Source organism: Eriocheir sinensis, chromosome 12 (assembly GCF_024679095.1).
Source record: "Eriocheir sinensis breed Jianghai 21 chromosome 12, ASM2467909v1, whole genome shotgun sequence".
In the NCBI taxonomy this organism is placed as follows: Eukaryota; Metazoa; Arthropoda; class Malacostraca; order Decapoda; family Varunidae; genus Eriocheir; species Eriocheir sinensis.
In genome coordinates, this window is record NC_066520.1 from 10,395,908 (window position 1) to 10,413,560 (window position 17,653).

Sequence of the window (17,653 nt, forward strand, 5' to 3'; positions counted from 1 at the left end):
TCTGATAATCCCGACCTTAAGCACGGCATTCGCAAGTGGTCCGTGAAGTGATAAGGTTGGGTGGGCAGCGGCGACGTGACAGGAGTATTCTACCATCGTCTCCGCCTCCTGAGCTCAGTAATAAAAGCCACAGGGCTTGAAAGTTGGCTGTGAAATTCTCATCAGTTTCAGGTTCGGTGTGTATCGCGTTGTTTTCTCCTCTGCTCTACTGTGACGCTGGTATCCTTTACTCTCGGTGCACTACTGTGACGGGGGTTCTGGTGGATAGGCTTGCGCTCGCGACGCCACCCACCAAACAGCAATTTTTTGGGTGTCAGTGTCTAGACAGCTGTTGGATCAAGGAACTGAAAATGAGCGATGTTGATCTGATAAAACAACGCTGGTTCCGGTGGATCGGCTTATGCTCACGACACCGATCAGCAAACAGCAATTTTTTGGGTGTCTGGTTGGACAGTCGTTGAGGAAGGGCGCGTCGTCATCCAAGGGAGTTGATGTTGAGCGGTGTCGAATCGATAATAATCATTGCTGTCACTTCTAAATACATGTGTTAAGTCTCTCACGAGTAGGTAGTTTTAATGAGTTACTGCTGGCTTATTTTTTTCCGCGGCAACTCCATATTATAACATTCATAACCAAAATAACGCTGACTACGCCATTATTAGGAAAAAATAAAGGAAAGGAGTTAAAAAAAAATACTAGAGCTGTTTATATTGTTGCTGGATTTTTTTTCTGCGGCAACTCCATAGTATACCATTCATAACAAAAATATCGCTAACTACACCATCAATAGAAGAAAAAAACTAAAGAAACAGCAACAGCAACAACAACAACAACAACAAAAGAGCTGTGTATATTACTGCTGGCTCGTTTTTTTTCTGCGACAACTTCATATTACAACGTTCATAACAAAAATAACGCTGACTAGTTACACCATTAATAAAGAAAAAATATAAAAATGGAGTAACAAAAACAAACAAACAAACAAACAATGGAGGTGTGTGTGGGACTACAGGTGAAGGAACGGGCGTGAGGGTCGGGATTCTAGAGTCTAACCTTCTAGACGCCTTAGCATAGAGTCCATAGACGGTGCAGAGGGTCTTTGCTCCCTTTACCCGAGTGGTGATAAAGCCCGGCAGGGACGTGGTGAGGCGGAGCGCGGTGAGGCGGAGAGACAGGGGGTGAGGTGAGGTGCTACGCCGGGGTCACGCGGGGGACGGGCGGGAAGCCAGATGGTGCCCCGGCAGGATTTAACAATGCGGTGCTATCATTTTTATTTTTCCACTGACTTAATGACAGTATTACAGAGCTTCTTACTGGCAAGAGATTAAACCAGTAACAATAATAATGATGAAACCAACTTTAATGCTGTCACTAACGCAAGGAAGTCCATGCAAAACAGATTTATAAATATATATATTTTTTTTTTCTGAAACACTTGAATAACGTCATCGTATCGGTCTTCAGGGTGATGGAAAGTGATGACGCTAGTGGTAAATACTTAATGCTAAAAAAATAAATGGATTGTTTCTTGCACTCTTGACTATTTATGTGCATCCGGCGGAAAAGCAGAGGGAAAGACGATGGGAAGGACTAGGCAGGGAGGGGAGAAGGAGGGAAGGTCAAGGGTTGAGGTAGATGTGATGAGCCACCTCCGCCCTGCACCGAGCGCCATCTGTCGCTGGGGCGCCAAGCCATCGACCTGTGCCCCTCACGACCCTGTTCTCGGCTCTCACGCAATCACAGTCACCCCTCGCCGCAACACTCGGGCCATCGCCGCCACATGATCACAGTAGCGGACAAAGGGGGAGCACTTGTTTATGTGTTCTCGACCACCACCATCATACCCACCAGACGCTAACGATTGCTGATAGTTTGATTAAAATAAGTGATCGCAAACGACGAGCAGCGGTTCTCGGTTCCCGCAAATATAACCTGTTTGCTCGAAATTTAACAACGAAAAACACACATTAAGAACGGAGGATAATAATACAGTAAAGCCGCAGCAGTCACGGGCTTGTTCCTTTGTGTAGAAAGGTTATTCACGATGTCATTACTTCACACGTAGTTTCAGGGAAAATAACTTTTACCAGATTATAGCTACACCAAAAAATATCGAGTTTTTCCAACATTTTGACCTGTTCATCATCCACTTTCGGGCAGGTCGATAAATGGGGGAAACCTAGGGAAGGTAAACTGTAGCAACCCGGATACCAAAACAGCCTTGTCCCGGGGTGGCGGGTTCAGTCTCAAGGGCTGAGGTGACGGGGAGGGGTGCCTACATACGTAACGGGTCCCAACAAAACCTTTATTAATACTTCCGCTTTCAGATTCCCTTGTAAATGGTTGCATGTTACACAATATAATTAGGTATATATAAACTTTAAAGTACTGAAACACATAATAAGAAAAAAATAACTATATATCGGCTGGCATGAGTGCAACACGACCTCGTCTTTTTGCCTACATGCCTCCAGCTGGGCAAATGATGGCAAGTGCATCAACAAATGACACTACAGTGGTGAAGGCAGAACTTGAAACGTACCTAGAAGGTGTTTTGCCTTTTGATGTCAATCCACTGAGGTACTGGCGTGATGCAAAAAGCTTCAAAAATTTGAAGCACTTTGCCAAGAATATTCTAGGGTGCTGTGCAACAACATGGACGCCCCGGGAAGCACGTCACATCCACGAACATAAAAAGAAAAGTCCCCGCAGAGAAATTAAACAGCTGTCGTGATGATAACAGAAAAAGAGCAAAGGGCGGGAGGCGAGGGGGATGAAAGGGATGGAGGGAGATGAAGGGGAGGGAGAATGGAAAGGAAAGGGGGCTGATGAAGAAGTTTGAAAGAAATATATGTATAGAGAGCAAGGATGAAAGAAAGGGAGAAATAAAATTAAATAAAGAAGAGAAAAATAGAGGAACAGACGACTAAAGAGAAGTGGCAGCCCAATACAAATGTTAGGAAACTTTAGTGGGCCGTCCTCGTGAGTCAACACGCTCACTGGTGTTCTCCCTCAGCAGGTGTGTCAATGCAATGTACCTGAAAGACGTAAATTGTTGAATCAATTCTTACTATGTAAAATCAATCAGTCAGTCAATCAGAGAAAGAAAATATAATTAAAAAGAAAAATTGGAAGTAGGAAAGAAAAGGGAAAAGGATGCTGCGCCGGAAGCCGCGGCGAGGATTCCTTATGATGCTTGTGCGCGTCCCCGAGGCCCATCGGTCCTTCATCCAAGAACCGACAAACGCGGTGACCGGCGTCTTCACGGCATTTATGATTAATTTTATAATCCAGTCTGGTAGTTTTAAGAAGCGAGTTCTTGCATCCGCCCTATTCGAATCGGCGGGGCGGTGCGCCAGCGAGCCCAAGGTCTCCCTGGCGAGCATGGCAGGACTGGTGGGCTCCCGGCAGGGCGCCTCGGCGTCCATCGGGGCCCCGACGGAGGTGCCGGAGATCTTTCGGCTACAACGCCGGGCAGGTGGGGCTCGTCAGCCGTGGTAGGCAATCTGCCTAGGAGAGCAAACTCCGAACAACAAACCCGGGCAGGTGAGGTTCGTTAGCCGTGGTAGGCAATTCACCTAGGAGAGCAAACTCCGAACAATAAACCCGGGCAGGTTGGGCTCGTGAGCCGTCATAGGTAATACACCTAGGAGAGCAAACTCCGAACAATAAACCCGGGCAGGTGGAGGTCGTTAGCGAAAGCAGTTCATCTAGGAGAGCAAACTCCGATTACAAAACCGGGCAGGTGGAGGTCGTTAGCGTGAGCAGTTCACCTAGGAGAGCAAACTCCGATTACAAACCCGGGCAGGTGGAGGTCGTTAGCGAAAGCAATTCATCTAGGAGAGCAAACTCTGATCACAAACCCGGGCAGGTGGAGGTCGTTAGCGTGAGCAGTTCACCTAGGAGAGCAAACTCCGATTACAAACCCGGGCAGGTGGAGGTCGTTAGCGAAAGCAGTTCACCTAGGAGAGCAAACTCCGATTATAAACCCGGGCAGGTGAGGTTCGTTAGCCATGGTAGGCAATTCACCTAGGAGAGCAAACTCCGAACAATAAACCCGGGCAGGTGAGGTTCGTTAGCCGTGGTAGGCAATTCACCTAGGAGAGCAAACTCCGAACAATAAACCCGGGCAGGTTGGGCTCGTGAGCCGTCATAGGTAATACACCTAGGAGAGCAAACTCCGAACAATAAACCCGGGCAGGTTGGGCTCGTGAGCCGTCATAGGTAATACACCTAGGAGAGCAAACTCCGATCATAAAACCCGGGCAGGTTGGGCTCGTGAGCCGTCATAGGTAATACACCTAGGAGAGCAAACTCCGATCATAAAACCCGGGCAGGTTGGGCTCGTGAGCCGTCATAGGTAATACACCTAGGAGAGCAAACTCCATACATAAAACCCGGGCAGGTGGAGCTCGTCAGCCGTGGTAGGCAATCTGCCTAGGAGAGTAAACTCCGAACAATAAACCCGGGCAGGTGGAGCTCGTCAGCCGTGGTAGGCAGTCTGCCTAGGAGAGCAAACTCCGAACAATAAACCCGGGCAGGTGGAGCTCGTCAGCAGTGGTAGGCAGTCTGCCTAGGAGAGCAAACTCCGAACAATAAACCGGGGCTTGTGGTGCTCGTTAGATGTCGTAGACAATCCACGTGATGGGAACACCAAAGAAAAGGAAAATAAAAAGGAACACCAGAAAAAGGAAAATATAGTAACAAAAAATCAAGAAAAGAAAAAACACAGATCATCCACCTTCAGGCCCTAACATCACCAAAATTATGGGTGAGTCTTTTCTGGGGAGAAAGAGGCTCATTCAGACCAAAGAACATCAAAGAGGGATGATATAGAAAGGAACACCAAAAAAATGGGAAAAAGAAAAAACATCGCAAAAGAAAAGTAACAACAATAACAGAACAACGTCAAGAAAAGTAACATACAAAGAAACATCATCCACCATTCGGCCCCAAACTAACATCACCAAAATTATGGGTGGGTCTTTTCTGGGGAGAAAGAGGCTCATCCAGACCAAAGAACATCAAAGAGGGATGATATAGAAAAGAACACCAAAAAATAGGGGAAAAAAGAGCAAAAGAACATCGCAAAAGAAAAGTAACAGCAATAACAGAACATCAAGAAAAGTAACATACAAAGAAACATCATCCACCATTCGGCCCCAAACTAACATCACCAAAATTATGGGTGGGTCTCTTCTGGGAGGAAAGCGGCTCACCCAGACCAACGAAGAACATCAACAAGAGGATGATATGAAATAAAAGAACATTAAAAAACACGAAGAAAAGAAATAAGAAGAAAAAGAACAGAAAAAAAACATCGGAAAAGAAAAACAAGAAGAAAAACATCAAGAGAAGAAAAATATAAGAAACATCATCCACCTCTCGGCCCCTAACTAACATCATCACCAAAATTATGGGTGGGTCTCTTCTGGGGAGAAAGGCTCACCCAGGCCAATGAACATCAACAAGAGGATGATATGAAATAAAAGAACATCAAAAAGAAAAACAACAGCAAAAAAAACAAAAGATAAAGAAAAGAAAAGGAAAAAGAAACAAAATGAAAAAGAAAAACACCAAAATAAAATAAAAAAACAAAAAAATAATCCAAATAAATAAATAAATAAACAAATACAGAATACAGTAAAATTAACGAACTAACTAACTAATTCAAACTGTCTAACTATTAAACTACCTATCTAACTACCTATCTAACTAAGGGTACTATACAAGGGTACTATTGGACTACCTATTAACTAACTATCAAATCATCTAACGATCGAACATGTATTTGTCTGACTCTTTATCTATTTATCTGCATGGCTATCTATCATTATGTTTATCTATCCATCTTTATTTTTTCTTTTTGCAGTTAAGGAAGCAGCTCAAGGGCAAAAGTAGATAAAAAAAATAAAAAAAAAATCCGCGTAAATAAAAATAAGTTCTATCTCTATATCTTTTATTTGTTTATTTGTTTATCTTATTTGTTCATCTTCTTTATTTGTTTACTTATCTAGTCCGTCATCAGTCATGGTCAGTTCTACCTACACGTTTTCCTGCCACAATTTTTTTTTCATTGTGTAGTCCTTAGTTCCGGTCCGACCTTGAGCTGGAACGGAAGGACGGGGGCAGGGAGGCAAGAAGAGGGAGGGAGAGAGGGGGGAGGTAGGACAGAGTAATAGGAAGAATTTGGATTATAATGGTTCCCCCCCCCCTCCCCCTCTGCAGCTAAAAAATAAAACGAAGAAAAGCGTCAAGTAAAAAAATAATAATAATAAATGGTAGCTAACAATGATAAAGAGTTTGCTAAAAAAAAAAAAAAAAAAAAAGGAAATCGATGAGGAAAAGACTTGGCAGTTTTCTTTTCTTTCTTTCTTTCTTTTTTTCAACACAGAAGACAGAAAGCTCAAGGGCCAAAATAAGAGGATACAGAAAAAAAGACCGCTACGTCGCTGCTCCCAATCTTTATCCTTTTGATTATCTGTTTATTGAATGTGGCAGAGTAAGAGACTTTGTATAACTACTGATATTTGTACTCTTCCGGGTATACCCCATTCACGGTGCTCAATAATGATGATAATAGTATACTAGCGAGGCGGCACCTTTTAGCACTTCAGTTTCCGTCACAACCTTACGGCACATTTCTTAAACTTCGTCGAGCGTTTAAAACTCATTCTCCGCTCTCTATTGTTACGTACTTTACAGAGAGAGAGAGAGAGAGAGAGAGAGAGAGAGAGAGAGAGAGAGAGAGAGAGAGAGAGAGAGAGAGAGAGAGAGAGAGAGAGAGAGAGAGAGAGAGAGAGAGAGAGAGAGAGAGAGAGAGAGAGAGAGAGAGAGAGAGAGAGAGAGAGAGAGAGAGAGAGAGAGAGAGAGAGAGAGAGAGAGAGAGAGAGAGAGAGAGAGAGAGAGAGAGAGAGAGAGACGAACAGACATACATAGACATACCTACTGATACATACACATTCATACATACATACATACTAACAATAAAAAGCCGGCATTGACAGAGACAGAGAAAGATGGAGAGAGAGAGAGATTTACATAGATTTACATAGAAAATCAGACCACACAGACCCCATGGTCCAGACTTGGTGGTCTGTCCTTAAACCTAAGTGATTTTACATTAATCAGAAGACTCCAAAACGTTGCATTTCTACTCTAGTTGATATTAAGTTGAAGGAAGTGACGGTCGAGCTTATTTTTGAAGGAGTCAATCGTGTTACACTGGATCACTGATGATGGGAGCTTATTCCATTCTCGCACTACAACGTTGGTGAAGAAAAATTTGGTGCAGTCTGAATTTACTTGTCTACATCTGAGTTTTACGCCATTGTTCCTCGTGCGCAAAGTGTCATCGATCATAAACAATGTTGATCTGTCTACATTCGTGAAACCATTAAGTATTTTAAAACATTCGATCAGTTTTCCTCGGAGGCGACGTTTCTCAAGAGAGAACATGTTAAGGGTAGAAAGCCTTTCTTCGTAGGATTTGTTGCGCAAGGAAGGGATAATTTTCGTTGCCCGACGCTGAACACCTTCTAATTTAGCAATATCCTTTGCATGGTGGGGAGACCAAAACTGTACCGCATATTCCAAGTGGGGTCTGACTAAACTGTTGTAGAGCGGGAGTATTACATCTTTATTCTTAAATAAAAGTTTCTTTTAATGAAGCCCAACATTCTGTTCGCTTTATTTGCTGCATCGATGCATTGCTGTGAGAATTTGAGGTTTGACGCGATTTTGACCCCCAAGTCCTTGACGCATTGAACGCTTTTGAGTTTAACGCCGCGCATTTCGTAATCAAACTTTTTATTCCTCGTTCCAACTTGAAGGACCTGGCACTTGTCTACGTTAAAGGACATCTCCCATCTATCCGACCAAGCTGAAATTTTGTGCAAATCCTCTTGGAGGCTTTGCCTGTCTTCGTCAGTGAGAACCGAGTTACCAATCTTTGTGTCGTCTGCAAATTTACTAATGCGGTTATTGAGTCCAACATCCACGTCGTTGATGTAAATAATGAAGAGCACTGGGCCAAGAACCGAGCCCTGAGGGACGCCACTAGTGACAAGCGCCCACTCTGAGTTAAATCCGTCAATCACTACTCTTTGTTGTCTGTTGCTCAACCAATTCGCGATCCATTGGTTTACCTGACCGTCAATACCTATTTGCTTTAATTTGTAAAGTAATTTATGATGCGGGACTTTATCAAACGCTTTCTGGAAATCAAGATAGACTACGTCCAGTGATTTGGTTACGTCATAAACAGTGAAGAGGTCGTTATAAAAGGTTAATAGATTTGATAGGCAGGATCTTTTGTTTCGGAAGCCATGTTGTGAGTCCCCAATTAATGAGTGGCTTTCAAGGTAACTCACAATTTTGTCTCTAATTATGCCCTCAAGTAGCTTACCTACAACCGAAGTTAGACTAATGGGCCTGTAATTACCTGGTACTTTTTTGTCTCATTTCTTAAAAATCGGTGTCACGTTAGCCTTTTTCCATTCTGAAGGGACAATGCCTTGTCGCAAGGACATATTGTATACGGTTGTGTGGGAGGAGAGTATTTCGCTCTTTGTTTCTTTCAGCAGAGTTGGATATACTTTATCAGGTCCAGGACTTTTATTTGTTTTAAGTGATTTGAGGGCTTTAAGGACTTCATCGGGTTTTATTTCAAAGTTAGACAATGCATGCTCGGGATTTACATTAGTACTGGTGTTGGTGGTGGTGGTGGGAGGACTGTTATTATTAAACACCGAGGAAAAGTAATTATTTAATAGGTTTGCAACGTGTTGGCTGTCAGTCACTAGTGCACCGTCGCTGTTTGTTAAAGGTCCAATTCCACTTCTGATCGCCTTTCTGTTGTTTATGTAACTGAAGAAGGATTTCGGATTATTTTTACAGTTGGCTGCAATATTTTCTTCATATCTACGCTTTGCCTGATGCACTAATCTTTTACTCGTCGCCTTGCATCATTGTAAAGTCTAATGTTTTCGGGCGTGCTTTGGTCTTTCTTTAACCTGTAAGACAATTTTCTCTCCTTGACTGAGTGTTTAATTTCGCTATTAAACCAAGGTGGACTTTATTAGTGTTAATTCGCTTCTCGCACAAGGGGACAAATGTGTCCTGCTGAGTGAGTAAGTGATTTTAAAGTTTAGCCAGGCGTCCTCTGCATTGCCGTCATCTGATAGTTGCATATCTATTAGTTTTCGTCGGATTTCTACGAAGTTGGCTCTTTTGAAATTGGGCACCTTAACTTTATTTTCAGTCACCGATGTTTGAGCTCTAATGTCAACGCGCACTAGTTTATGATCGCAGGAACCGAGGTGTTCTCCTACCGTGACATTACTGACTAGGTTATCTTGGGTCGCTATAACAAGGTCAAGTATGTTATTTTGTCGAGTTGGTTCAGAAACCATTTGGCTTAGATAATTTTCCTCTAGAATTTGATCATTCTATGGGACTCACCTTCTGTACCCGACAGTGTCGCCCAGTCGATATGGGGGAGGTTAAAGTCTCCTAGTATCAGTGAGTCGCTGTTATTAAGTGACTGCCTTAAGACGCTGTACATTTCAAGATCGCCATCAAGTGATTGCCCCGGAGGCCTGTAAGTGACAGATATATTTAAATTGACTTTTGCAATGTTTACTCGCACGCACAAATGTTCAACGTTACTGTTTCTTGGTGTTTTGTCAGTAGGTTGCAAGTAGCTTTTGACAAAAGGGCGACGCCACCCCCTCTACGGTTTACACGATCATTGTTGAAGAATCTGTAGCCATCTATGTTGTATTCGGAACTTAAATCAATATTAGTGGTGTCGATAAATGTTTCGGTTATAGCAATTACGTCAAAGTTTTCTGTCAGAGCAAGACATCGCAGTTCATCAAATTTGTTTCTTAGGCTACGCGCATTGAAACTAAGGACTCTTAGGTTATCTTGAAGCTTGGTAATAGAGGTACTGGAGGGTTCAATGTTACGAGTCTGTTGCGGTGTGAGGTGTCTATTTACACGGGCGGGATGGAAGGACGTGGCTGAGAGTCGTTTTTGTTGTTCGGGCGTTACGTACGGCGTTGTTGAGAGCCTTCCAAATCTGGCTGCCCCGATGGGGGACAGGTGTATGCCGTCCCTTTGGAAAAGTCTACTCTGGCCGTAGAAATCGTTCCAGGCGTTAAAGAATTCGACGTCAAGCTCTCCGCAGAGAGTCTGCAGGCGGTTGTTGAGGCTGAAGGCCTTACTGTAGAAGTCGCCCTCATCCCATGTCCGTGGTAGAATTCCTGAAATCAAAATATTCGTCGATTTAGTCTTATACTGCTGGATGAGCCTACGGTACTTGTCCAGCAGTTCCTCAGACCGGGTCGTGGTGACGTCGTTTGTACCTGTGTGGAGAACAAAGAGTGAGTCATTAGAGGCCACAGCGGAGACCTCGTCCAGTGCAGCTGTGATGTCGTCAACACCAGCTCCAGGATAACAGTAGTTACGCCTACGACGGGGACTCTGCCACAGAATTCAACCACCTGATGGCGAATCATAGAGTCACCGACCAAGAAGGTGCTCTGTTCCTCGTCCTCCTCCTCCAGTATGGCAAATCTGTTGTAGCAATGAGTAGGATAAATGGCTCTAGGGGCGGGTCTGGCTCCTCCTCTCACGGGGGTGAAGCATTCAGCGTCAGCTCTACCGGTTCCCTGTGACGTGCCTTCTTCGGAAGGTGGCTGGGCATCGAGTGCAGGTGAGGAGGGTGATGAGGCGTCAATTGCAGGAGGGGCGACGATGTTGGCCTGGATAAACTCCTGCAAGGTATCAACAGTACTTGTTAGTTCGGTGATCTTCTTCTCGCCAGCCGTCAACCTTTCGTCCTGTTGAAGGAGTCTCGTTTCCATCTGCTGAGTCAACAGGCAGATCTTGCAGACGGTCGATCGTCCTGAGAAGAAATGACCAGAGAAGTTTCCTGTGCAAGTCGAACATTTCTTTAGCGCCATCTTGGTAAGGAGGAGGTATCTATATATTTGCTTTGCTTTTTCTTTTTCGTAGGGCAGAGGGACGCGTGCGTGAATAAGCGAGAATAAGAGAGAGAGAGAGAGAGAGAGAGAGAGAGAGAGAGAGAGAGAGAGAGAGAGAGAGAGAGAGAGAGAGAGATAGAGAGAGAGAGAGAGAGAGAGAGAGAGAGAGAGAGAGAGAGAGAGAGGGAATACGCGTTTCAGGAAAGAGTGATTACGTGTGTGTGTGTGTGTGTGTGTGTGTGTGTGTGTGTGTGTCCTTGAAAAAAAAATGAACCTTTTTTTTCAGTCAAGTTCAGCCTTAACACAGAGGCGGCCATTTCGATGACTACGCAGAAGACGTTGAAGAAAATAAAAATAAAAAAATGAACCAAAACAGAATAACTGACGACCAGTTTCAGTGATCACTTGACTCGGGTCTCCAAGCGCTGCAAGACCTTGGCGGAGAGAGAGAGAGAGAGAGAGAGAGAGAGAGAGAGAGAGAGAGAGAGAGAGAGAGAGAGAGAGAGAGAGAGAGAGAGAGAGAGAGAGAGAGAGAGAGAGAGAGAGAGAGAGAGAGAGAGAGAGAGAGAGAGAGAGTGTGTTAACCATTGCACTTAGCCATGACACCAAAGGAAGAAAACTGAAGGTAAAGTTAAAGGCGGGTGCATACGCTATTCTTCTTACGCTGTCTTCTCACGTATAGTTGACTGCTCTTTCGGCCACCTCTTCGGATTCTTTACAGGAGAAGCGAGTAGCGGGCTTTTTTTTTATTGTTGTTTCCTTTTTGTGTGCCCTTGTGCTGTCTCCTTTGCTGTAAAAAAAAATAGCTGTGTGTGGCTGCGGTAGGTACTCATCTCCGCACCGTTGACCCTTTGAGCTTGTGGTAGGCAAGAACCTGTTAGTTACCGGCACCATGTGAGAGGGTGTTTAGTAAGGCCGGCAATTTTTACACTCCTGAGCGAGCAAAACTCGGCCCGGGAACCTTCCGGGCATTAATGATGATAAAATGCAATTATGATATGAAGTGTAAACTTGTGAAAAAAGTATCTTTATATTTTTTGTATAATTTCAGGAGTATTTTTATTTGTATCTTTGAAATCTGGAATAGGAGTATTTGTATTTCTATTTGTATTTTTAGATTCAGGAATATAAGTATTTGTATTTGTATTTGTATTTTTTGATTCAGGAATTAAAGTATTTGTATTTGTATTTGTAATTTTGGAATCCCGAACAAAAGTATTTTTATTTGTATTTGACTTACAAAAATCAGTATTTGATTCAACCCTGTTACACACACACACACACACACACACACACACACACACACACACGGGAGTCCAGCATGTGACCTGACTACGGTACAGGACACACACTGTATCTGGGAGATTTCCCTTTTGTGGCCGCGGTAATTTGACATCACCAACCCTATTATAAGTTATCACGGTAAGTAAGACCCATGTATGATTTATTTTCCCGGCCGCCATCTGATTCTCAATACCAGGTGGCATGATGAGCGCTGCGAGAGAGGCAGAGGATGGTATCCATATATAGTTAATTTTTCTTATGTGTTTCAGTACTTAAAAAAATATAAAATTATTTTGTGTAATATGCAACCATTGAAAACAATTTATAAGAAATTATCATTAGTATTACTGTATATATGAAAAGGTAAATAATGCAAGGGAGACTGTCACTACGTCATAATTTTTAATAAAACTTGTATGTAGGTGTGTGTGTTTGTGTGTGTTTGTGTGTGTGTGTGTTTCACCACGGCCTGATCACGAGTTGGACTCGCACTTTTGGTCGATCTCTGGTCACTGCCAGGACCTCACACACAACACACTCCATCCCCCCTGCTCAAGTGTGTGTGTGTGTGTGTGTGTGTGTGTGTGTGTGTGTGTGTGTGTGTGTGTGTGTGTGTGTGTGTATATATCATTTTGAAGTACTTAAAGGAAATTGTTGTTTTTGAGGAACCCTGGAAGACCCCCTCAGAGCACCCTGGCGTCATCTGTCGGAGCAGCGACTCACCCCTCCCACGACCCCGCGGCAGCGGGGCTCCTGCCTCGGCCTCCGCTGGCCGCCGCTATCAGTTGAAAGCGTGAACTCCCTCACAGTGTCTTACCACTGAAATCTTTTGTGGTCTGCACCTCGCTGTAATTCAGTTTGCAACTGTACAGCATACTAGCTGGGAGGTTAATTTTTTACTGGTCTGAGGATAATACTATATAATATTGACACCACCTGGTCCCTGGGAAACTGAACGCACAACAGAAATAGCAGCAGTGCCAACACAAACACGAACGACAGCCGCAGCAACAACAACGAGCAAATTCTCTATTGAGCTTCACCTGCAGGGCCCCCTCCCTCTACGACTTCCCGCAATCTTCTCAACAACTCGTTTTATTGATCTAATAAATCCTCCTTAATAAGATGATGACCGCTCACTCTAAAGAGCAGGGCAAAACTTTGCTTCAGCGGTCAAACTATTTTCGTTTTTCTTTAAACACCTGTTGTGTGCCTCTGATGACTCAGCCATCTAGTCAAAGTCTTTTCGCCTCGTCAACGCCCCTCCTCTTACCAATGTCTTTCACCCCATATAGTCCGCCGTAGTGTTGCTTCTTTTCCCATCTTTTGTCGTTATTTTCATGCCAAACAACGATAACTTTCCAGCTGCAGGTTTTATGGGTCATCTGGCGGCAATGTTGATATGAAGCAATACAGTTTTGCTGAATTATTAAATTTTTTATCGATACAGTTCCTTTGTGTCGTCTCGGTGATCCAGGACATGAGTTCAGGGCATGATGAGAATGTGCGCGCCCTGCCAGCCCCAGGGGTCAGGGGTCAATTAGCAACTTCCTGCTGAGATTGAAGCAGTAGACGGTCCATTGTGGCCTGGGTGGGCGGAGGGGGGCATGAGCCCTGAGTCTGCTTCCGGACGACACGCAGCTTTCCCTCCGTGTTCGACAGACTTCAGTAGACATTGCCCGCATAAAAAAAAAGTGGTGTCGTGCAGTGGCGTGGCACGACCACAAGGCTGCCTGTTTCCGCTGCACTGATTTCTGTCTTTCTGTTCCCTCTCCTACCAATATTTATCTTTGTTTTTTTGGTAGGGTTTCTTGCTTTTACTTCTCCTGTTACCTCCCTCATCGGGCGTTTCTTCCTCTAGTCGTTCCTGTGTCTCAGCCTTCTGCGTGGGTGTCTTCATACCATGACACAAACAATCGACGTGCCGCAGCAATAACAAGTATACCGACGCCATGCATATTCACCTCCATCGTTTCCTCCCGCCCCCCTCCCAACCCCCCCTCAGCCACCACTTCCTCACCCTGAAGAAAACAATCTGCCCATCATTTCTCTGCACCTCAACCCAGTACTTCTCCCCGTCGATGTCAACACTCCTTCATCCCCTCGCAAGCTGGAGCAAAGCATTATCTTCTGAACATTTCTACAGATAAGAAGTCTACTTGTAATCCCTTCCGTACTCTCATCCAGAACAGCCTCCAGCACCACCAACCTAACAAAAAGCATCACCCACATCCATACCCTCATCCAGAACAACCTCCAGCACCACCAACCTAAGAAAAAGCATCACCCACGTCCATACCCTCATCCAGAACAACCTCCAGCACCACCAACCTAACAAAAAGCATCACCCACGTCCATACCCTCATCCAGAACAACCTCCAGCACCACCAACCTAAGAAAAAGCATCACCCACTTCCATACCCTCATCCAGAACAGCCTCCAGCACCACCAACCTAACAAAAAGCATCACCCACTTCCATGCTCTCATCCAGAACAACCTCCAGCATCATCAACCTAAGAAAAAGCATCACCCACTTCCATACTCTCATCCAGAACAACCTCCAGCATCACCAACCTAAGAAAAAGCATCACCCACTTCCATACCCTCATCCAGAACAACCTCCAGCATCACCAACCTAACAAAAAGCATCACCCACTTCCATACCCTCATCCAGAACAACCTCCAGCAACATCAACATAAGAAAAAGCATCACCCACGTCCATACTCTCATCCAGAACAACCTCCAGCATCGCCAACCTAACAAAAAGCATCACCCACATCCATACCCTCATCCAGAACAGCTTCCAGCACCACCAACCTAACAAAAAGCATCACCCACGTCCATACTCTCATCCAGAACAGCTTCCAGCATCACCAACCTAACAAAAAGCATCACCCACATCCATACCCTCATCCAGAACAGCTTCCAGCACCACCAACCTAACAAAAAGCATCACCCACATCCATACCCTCATCCAGAACAGCTTCCAGCATCACCAACCTAACAAAAAGCATCACCCACATCCATACCCTCATCCAGAACAGCTTCCAGCATCACCAACCTAACAAAAAGCATCACCCACGTCCATACTCTCATCCAGAACAACCTCCAGCATCGCCAACCTAACAAAAAGCATCACCCACGTCCATACCCTCATCCAGAACATCCTCCAGCATCACCCACTTCCATACCCTCATCCAGAACAACCTCCAGCATCACCCACTTCCATACCCTCATCCAGAACAACCTCCAGCATCACCAACCTAACAAAAAGCATCACCCACGTCCATACTCTCATCCAGAACAACCTCCAGCAACATCAACATAAGAAAAAGCATCACCCACGTCCATACCCTCATCCAGAACATCCTCCAGCATCACCCACTTCCATACCCTCATCCAGAACAACCTCCAGCATCACCCACTTCCATACCCTCATCCAGAACAACCTCCAGCATCACCAACCTAACAAAAAGCATCACCCACTTCCATACTCTCATCCAGAACAACCTCCAACAACATCAACATAAGAAAAAGCATCACCCACGTCCATACCCTCATCCAGAACAACCTCCAGCAACATCAACATAAGAAAAAGCATCACCCACGTCCATACTCTCATCCAGAACAACCTTCAGCATCGCCAACCTAACAAAAAGCATCACCCACATCCATACCCTCATCCAGAACAGCTTCCAGCACCACCAACCTAACAAAAAGCATCACCCACGTCCATACTCTCATCCAGAACAACCTCCAGCATCACCAACCTAACAAAAAGCATCACCCACATCCATACCCTCATCCAGAACAGCTTCCAGCATCACCAACCTAACAAAAAGCATCACCCACGTCCATACTCTCATCCAGAACAACCTCCAGCATCACCAACCTAACAAAAAGCATCACCCACATCCATACTCTCATCCAGAACAGCTTCCAGCACCACCAACCTAACAAAAAGCATCACCCACATCCATACCCTCATCCAGAACAGCTTCCAGCATCACCAACCTAGCAAAAAGCATCACCCACATCCATACCCTCATCCAGAACAGCTTCCAGCATCACCAACCTAACAAAAAGCATCACCCACGTCCATACTCTCATCCAGAACAACCTCCAGCATCGCCAACCTAACAAAAAGCATCACCCACGTCCATACCCTCATCCAGAACAACCTCCAGCATCACCCACTTCCATACCCTCATCCAGAACAACCTCCAGCATCACCCACTTCCATACCCTCATCCAGAACAACCTCCAGCATCACCAACCTAACAAAAAGCATCACCCACGTCCATACTCTCATCCAGAACAACCTCCAGCATCACCAACCTAACAAAAAGCATCACCCACGTCCATACTCTCATCCAGAACAACCTCCAGCATCACCAACCTAACAAAAAGCATCACCCACTTCCATGCTCTCATCCAGAACAATCTCCAGCATCACCCACTTCCATACCCTCATCCAGAACAACCTCCAGCATCACCCACTTCCATACCCTCATCCAGAACAACCTCCAGCATCACCCACTTCCATACCCTCATCCAGAACAACCTCCAGCATCACCCACTTCCATACCCTCATCCAGAACAACCTCCAGCATCACCCACTTCCATACCCTCATCCAGAACAATCTCCAGCATCACCCACTCCCATACCCTCATCCAGAACAACCTCCAGCATCACCCACTCCCATACCCTCATCCAGAACAATCTCCAGCATCACCCACTTCCATACCCTCATCCAGAACAACCTCCAGCATCACCCACTTCCATACCCTCATCCAGAACAATCTCTAGCATCACCCACTCCCATACCCTCATCCAGAACAACCTCCAGCATCACCCACTCCCATACCCTCATCCAGAACAACCTCCAGCATCGCCCACTTCCATACCCTCATCCAGAACAACCTCCAGCATCACCCACTTCCATACCCTCATCCAGAACAATCTCCAGCATCACCCACTTCCATACCCTCATCCAGAACAACCTCCAGCATCGCCAACCTAACAAAAGCATCAGCCACCCTCGGAACTGCCTCACTCAGACGGAGATTCCCACAACCATCGCATCTTCACTCCCCTCCTCAGAGCAGCAGGCCTTTCCCCTCCTTCCCCCTCCTCCCCTTCCTTTCATGCCGCCCCAACAGCAACACTCATGGGCATCAAGGGCGGCAGACGGAGGGAGGGTCGGTGCCGGGTTGGATGGGGATGGGAGGGGGGGAGTGAAGGAGCAGGTGACACTGAGGCAGGTGCTCGATGCAGCTGCTGGAGGGAGGCGAACAAGAACGAAGTATTATAGCTTTAAAAACAAAAAATAAAAACTACCGCGGGGAGATGAGATGAGGAAGGTATTCAAGCAA

The 17,653-nt window shown here is 45.2% G+C and overlaps 2 long non-coding RNA genes across 5 annotated transcripts in view; one reads left to right on the forward strand and one right to left on the reverse strand.

Moving 5' to 3' along the window:
* The window catches only part of LOC126997388 (uncharacterized), a 50,499-nt gene that overhangs the window by 17,777 nt on the left and 15,069 nt on the right, over positions 1–17,653 (reverse strand). The gene's annotated exons all lie outside the window — the stretch shown is intronic.
* Positions 3,361–5,143, forward strand: LOC126997387 (uncharacterized). Of its 3 annotated transcripts, none has more exons than XR_007752075.1 (4): positions 3,676–3,808; positions 3,872–3,997; positions 4,066–4,473; positions 4,542–5,143. It is a non-coding gene; the product is annotated as an uncharacterized LOC126997387 (long non-coding RNA). The 3 variants fall into 3 exon arrangements; XR_007752076.1 differs by having other exon boundaries at positions 3,872–3,934; XR_007752077.1 differs by lacking the exon at positions 3,872–3,997 and having other exon boundaries at positions 3,361–3,808.